The sequence below is a fragment of the Octodon degus genome, unplaced genomic scaffold, assembly GCF_000260255.1.
Source record: "Octodon degus isolate 3935 unplaced genomic scaffold, OctDeg1.0 scaffold00318, whole genome shotgun sequence".
Lineage (NCBI taxonomy): Eukaryota > Metazoa > Chordata > Mammalia > Rodentia > Octodontidae > Octodon > Octodon degus.
Window position 1 is genome coordinate 1,598,319 of NW_004524894.1, and position 6,824 is coordinate 1,605,142.

Below are 6,824 nucleotides of genomic sequence, written 5' to 3' on the forward strand. Positions count from 1 at the left end.
AGAACAATTAATTTCAGTATTTTAACCTAAACAAACTTGTGAAATGGCTTCATAAACTATGAATAATCTGAAATGTTGGCGTTCATTCCTTTTATTTTGATTAATCTAACAGTAAAAAGCCATATAACTATCAAAAATGTCCTTAATCTAAAGGTTGTTGTGGAAAATGCATCTTTGATAACTATCAAAATGAGACCTACTTACAGTAAAATTATCAAATGCATAAAACTTAATGGCTTTAGACTGTACCAATAATAGTACCAACATTCTATAAAATGAAGGTGTGACTAGAACTGCTTACTTGTCAAATACTTTTAGCAAATGGACTTAAAGAATGCTACAGGGCCGGGGAAATGGCTCAGTAGAATAAGCGCTTGACTGGCAATCGCAAGGATCTGAGTTCAATCCCCGGTTCTGAAAAAAAAAAAATGCTACAAATGCACTTGTACATTATGATGATCTGCCAACATAGAAAATCCAACCTCTTGCACATATTTAGCAGACAAATTAGTCAGATTATGATTTTTCATGTGAAGATTTAGTTGTTTCCCCATCATTGTCTTCCTTTCTTCTAGTCACAATCCCCATCTGTTTACTGTTCCAGTTCCTCTTTTGTGATCATTTCAAAATCATTCCCATTCCCACTACTCTGCTGGGACCTGTCATCTTCCCTCTGGTCACTGTCTGTGTCTGATTGCTGTTTTCCACCTGAGCCTTCTGTTCCATGATTTCCTGCTCCTTCTATTCCTTCCTCATCTTCCTTTTTTTCACTGTCTGACTTTTCCTCACTGTCAGACTTCTACTGTACTTCAGTTTCTGATTTTTTATCTTTCTTTATGTCTGCTTTTGGTCCTTTGTATTCGTGTGTGTACAGAATCCTGAAGGAGTCAATGAAGCCCACATCAGCAGTCAGTTTAGGCAGGAACCAAAAGTGGTGCCTTCCTCCAGTTATAAGTCAGGTGATGAGAAAGAGGATGCAATGGGCAACAGCAAGGAGAAGAATGCTGGCTACAAAACAGGCTGCACCTACACTGAGGTAATACACACCTATTCACATTTCTGTTGGTCAAAGAGGGAAGAAGGTGGCTGCTATTACTGTAATCACAAGAATTGATCCCATGACAAAAGTTTTAATGTGAACTGGGTCATAGATGCACACATAAACCTCATTGCCGTCTAGAAAACCTTGGTCATTGTGTGGTTCAAGTTTGAATTTTTTCTTAGTTTCCTTCTCTTTGGGAGTTCCAGGTGTTTCTTCTTTTTTGGAGTCTTCTTTTTCACCATCTTTTTTTTTCTTTTTCCTTTTTTGTCTTTTCTTTTTCCTTTTTTGTCTGTTCTTCCTTTTATTTTCTTTCTTGCTCTTTTTATCTTTTTTCTACTTCAAGCTTTTCCTTTATCTTTTTCTTTCTTTATCATAATTCATTTTCATTACTTTAAGTGCTTGGTGACATAACTGTTTCTTTAAAAGCCTGTTGCAGTAGTCAACCACAGACTCTCTGGTTGTAAATAAAGTTTCCTCTCCATTCTTGGCTTTTGCCCACTTTAAATCCAAAAAGCAATCCACAGCTTTTGATACAATAAAATAATCAACTTTGTGACACATGTTATTTGTGGATTTTGTTGGATAGTTGTATCGAAGATACTTGGCTATAGCCTTCTCTTCTTTAGAAGGTTCGCCATCTTCCTGTATCCACTTCTTGTGTCACCTATGTTCTGCCATGTTGGCTGCTCCACCCAGTAGGTTTTTAATTGCATCTTCAGTTTGATTGATTGATATTGGTTTATTTAGGATTTTTATATTTTCTTGATTCAGCTTTGGTAATTCATATGTGTCTAGGAATCAGCCCATTTCTTCTGCATTTTCCCTCTTATTAGCATACAAGCTTTCAAAATATGTATAGATGACCTGGATTTCTGCAGGGTCTGTTGTGTTTTCATGATAAGATCTATTTTCTTCAATAATTTGATCATGACTGTCTTTTGATTCTTGCCAAAGCCTTTTTCTGCATCAATTGAGATGAATCATGTGATTTTCCCTTGTTTCTGTTTATGGAATGTAATGCATTTACTGATTTTTGTAAATTGAACTATACTTACATCCCTGAGATGAAGTATACTTAGTAATGTTGATAATTTTCTGGATGACACTTTGTATTTTGATGCAACTAACTCTTTGTGGATTCTTGCATCTGTGTTCTTTAAAGTGATTGGCTTCTACCTCTCTTTTTTGATTTGGTGCTTATCTTGTTTTGGAATCAAGTTTCCATGAATGATTTTTGGAGTACTCCATAACTTTAGATGCCATTTAAAAGTTTGAAGAGTATTGACATTATAATTTCACTGAAGTTCTAATACAATTCATTCCAAGCTATCAGGTCTTGGGCTTTTCTTGGTAGGCTTTTGGTAGTGCTTTAATTTTATCATTAATTATTTGCTTACTCAGGTGTCTTTATATCTTTTTGATTCAATTTTGATAATAATATATATCTAGGAAGCTATATATGTCTTCTAAATTCTCCAATTTACTGAAGTACGTATTTTTTAATTATTCATAGATAATCTTCTGCATTTTTTGTTTCTGTTGATTACACCTGTTTCATTTCTTTTTGTATAGATTTGATTCTTTTCTTTCTTTTGCTTTGTAAGATTGGGTAAGTTTTTGTCTGCTTTCAAAGAAACAGCTCTTCAACTCATTAATTCTTTGGGGTTTTTTTAGTTTAAATTTCATTAATCTCTTTTCTGCTCTTCATAATTCCCTTCATTTTGAAATATGCTTTCTTTGTGTTCTGTGACTTCTGGTGTACTGTACTACCATTATCGTTTGATTCTAGAACTGTTTAACTCATTCTTCAATTTATTCTGATTCACTGATTATTCAAGAATGTATTGCTAGATTTCTATATGCTTGCATAATTTCCCTCATTTCTTTTGCCATTCATTTCTAGTTTCTTTAGGCTCTGATGTTGTAATAACATGGATTAACTTTAATTATTTTGCATTTATTTAGGCATATTTCATTGGTTACTATGAGTATCCTTTTCTAGAAGTATTTTATATTCTGTCAAAAAATGGATATTCTGTTGTTGGATGCAACATTGCAGACATCAAGTACATTTAATGAAAGGTTTGGTTCATCTCGGATATTTATTGTTTTATTTTTGTTTTTGTTTTTGTCCAGTTGACCTATTTGTGACAGTGGAGTATTAAAGTCTCTGATAGTTCCATATTATAATTATGTTGATGCTTATTTAATCTTTTATGTGCAATAGTGTTTGATATATGAGCTTGAGTGCACTAGGGTTTGGTGCATATGTTCATAACTTTGAAAAATAACATTTGAAAAATCAACTTTCCTGTTGATTTTTTCCCTTAACTAATGTGTAATGATCTTCTTTGTCTTTTTTTGATGAATGTTGATTTCAAGTTCACTTTCACTAAAAATAGTATAACTACTTGTGTTTGTTTGGAGGTTCCTGTTGCATGAAGTATATTTTTTTCAGCCTTTACTGTTTAGTCTATGGATTTCCTTATCAATAAATATATTCTCATATATAGTATACTGTTTGGTTTTGTCTCTCAATCCATTATGTCAAACTGTGTTTTTTTAATAGAAAAAGTTCACATAGAAAGTTATTGCTGAAAGAGTTTGATCCATTCTTGTCATGGTATTATTTTCCTACTGTTAATTTCCTTTTATGAACTTCTGCTTAACTGCCTGGTACATTCATTCTATTAAACCTTTTGACATTCTTAATGTCACTGTCTCTTTCTAAGATATCACTGAGAATTATTTTGAATCCTCTATTGTGATCATAAATTTCTTAAGATGCTCTTTGTCATGGAAGCATTTTATCTGTCCATTTTGGCAGATAGTTTTGCAGGATGTATCAGTGTGGATTAGTTAAACTTGATGGTTATATGAGGAAAGATGGAGTCGTTAGGGAATGGGGGAATAAATATATCTAACTTGAAAAAATAATCATTGGATGATGATAAGAAGGAGTTGGATCTAGGTGACTGGCTCTTTCTGTCCTTGGGCATGACTTGTATCCTGTGACCAACACTGGGTGCTTCAAAACATGAATTGAATATCAAATCTAGTGAATCTTATCATTTTTAATTGCTTATGGAAAATATGCATAAAAACTTAACTATGAAATATATTATTCTTTGCACCTATGCTTTGATATATTGAAAGAATTGAAATAATGCTTGTTAAATCTGGATTTTTAATTTTGTGTAAATTTATTCATCTCTTCTTACAGTTGAAATATTACAATTATAAAGACTTTAATATTTTTACACTATTTTATGAACTTACTCCAAAATAAAAATGATATAAAATGCATAAAACTTGTATTAATATCTCAATGTGTTCTAGAAATTTGTGCTTGCTTTTTGGTATAAGCTCAAGAAATGGTTCATACAAGTTTTTGATACTGTTCAAAAATTTCCTTAAAAATTTCTTTACAGGTCTTCAGATCAATATTTTTTCATTTACTTCCATCAAAGAGAGATTTCCTAGCTATTGTCATAATTACTTCACTTGGCAAATACAGTAACTACAGAACATAAATTTATGAATTTCCAAGTTACATTAACAGGTGATAAAACCTACTTTGTGATTTGAAAATGTTTGAAACTCCCAATTATATTTTTGATAAAATTAAAATATCACCAAAGTCACTCTTGTTATGCCTTGAAAAGTATTATGTGAAAATATATTGTGATACTTATATATTTTGTTAAATTTTGCCTCAAGAATCATTAGACTTTGGCACTCATCTGAGCAACTTATAATATTGAGTATTCATCTCAGTAGATATTTACTGGAGTAAAAGTTTTCTATGAGTGTTTTATAGAGTGGAACACAAAACATTAATTCTTTACTGTTACGAATGTTAGGATCTATTTAAGGAGATACACTGAATAGAAATAATTATATTAGAGAACAATGAAGTATAAAATTTGTACAGCATCACTAAGTTTGAACTTTCTAAAAGGATCATTGAAGGCAAAACTCTATAGGAAAGTTTCCATATATATTGAAGAAGAGGAGTAGAGATTAATGATTGAATTAGAGTAGCAACTTGGAGTTTCACAAAATAAAAATGGAATATAACATTTTAATATTCCTTAGTTTTTCCTCTGAAAGAATATCAGCTCTATTTTTTTATTTTTATTTATTTATTTATTTATTTTTAAAAAATATGGTATTGATTATTAATTACCTATATCAATAATAATGACAATATATCTTAGAAAACTGGATGTATATTTAGATTTTAAAAAATATATCATTAGAGACCCAGTACTAGACCAGGCCTGGTGAGTGTGTGGGAGAGCTTGGGCTACCCTGCGCCAGCAGGACCTACTGGTCCCAGCTCAGGCGCAGCTTGGGTGAGACCTTCTTCCACTCGCTTGGGACACCCCCCTACCACTCGGCAGTACGTCCTCCACTCCACCCTCCTAGTAGGAATTTCTGCCGCATTCCAGGAACCCCCAGACCCAGTCCTAGCCCAGGCCCAGTGAGTGTGTGGGAGAACTTCCTGCTACCCTGCGCTGGCGGGTCCTACTGCTTCCAGCCATCACTCCGTAGTACCTGGCCACAGGCCGCCCACAGAGTAGGAATTTCTGTTGCATTCTGGGAACCCGCCGATCTAGTCCTAGTCCAGGCCTGGTGAGTATATTGGAGAGGTGCCTCTCCCCACTGCTCCAACTTGTCCCCTCCAGAGTCAGCTCAGGCCTGGCATATACAGCTGGGGTGAAACCCTTCAGCTGCAATCCCTGCAGAGAGTGTAGGGGACAGAACCAGTCAGCTTGTACAGAAGCAGGACATCTTGCCAGAGGGACAAAAGTGGTTCCCCACCAAGGGAAGCAACAGGAAGGAACTGAGCACAGCAGCCAGAAACAAGACAGGCACAGTTGAATAAATCAAAACTTTCTACATCTACACCCAAACTTCAGTACTTGCTAAGGTTATAACTGCAACAAACATCTAAAGCAATAGTCAGAAGACAGAGCTAAACAAAATGACAATGAGAAGGAAAAAAATGCAATCTCAGAACCCAAGTCCATCCATAACAAGTGCAGATGAAAATAACACAGAACAAATTGGGAATCACACAGCTGAAAACTGGATGTATATTTACACGTTAAAAAATATATCAGAAGCAAAGAACTAAATAGGGCAAGCAATTAAACACAGGAGAAAAAGGAGTAAACGACAACAGTATATAACATGTCAATTGTAAGTCAATACATCTTAATTCTAGCAATCAATGTAAATGGACTGAATCCACAAATTAAGAGAAATAGGCTGGGACAGGGGATTAGGAAAAAAAATTCAACAATATGCTGTATACAAGAAACACATTTAACTCATTAAGACATCCATAGGCTGAAAGTCACAGGATGGAGCACAATACTACATGCCCCAGCACCTCAGAAAAAAGCAGGGGCAGCAATCCTATTCTCAGACAGTCTCAACCTCAAACCATCAATGATCAAGCGAAATAAAGAAGGCCACTATATGCTGGTTAGGGGAAAAATTCAAGAGGAAGAGGTATCACTCATAAATATGTATGCACCAAACACGGGAGCACCCAACTATATAAAGCAAATCTTAATGGACATGAAAAATTTAATATCCAATACCACAATTTTAACAGGAGACCTTAACACACCCTTATCTCTAAAAGATAGGTCAACCGACAAAAACTTAGCAAAGAAATAACAGAACTGAACCAGAGTTTGAAACAAATGGACTTGGTGGACATATACAGAGTGAATACACATTTTTCTCAGCTGCACATGGGTCATTT

At 34.3% G+C, this 6,824-nt stretch overlaps 1 pseudogene; it reads right to left on the reverse strand.

Moving 5' to 3' along the window:
• Positions 1-516: 516 nt before the first annotated feature.
• On the reverse strand, positions 517-1,729 carry LOC101570003 (annotated as a pseudogene).
• Positions 1,730-6,824: the final 5,095 nt, after the last annotated feature.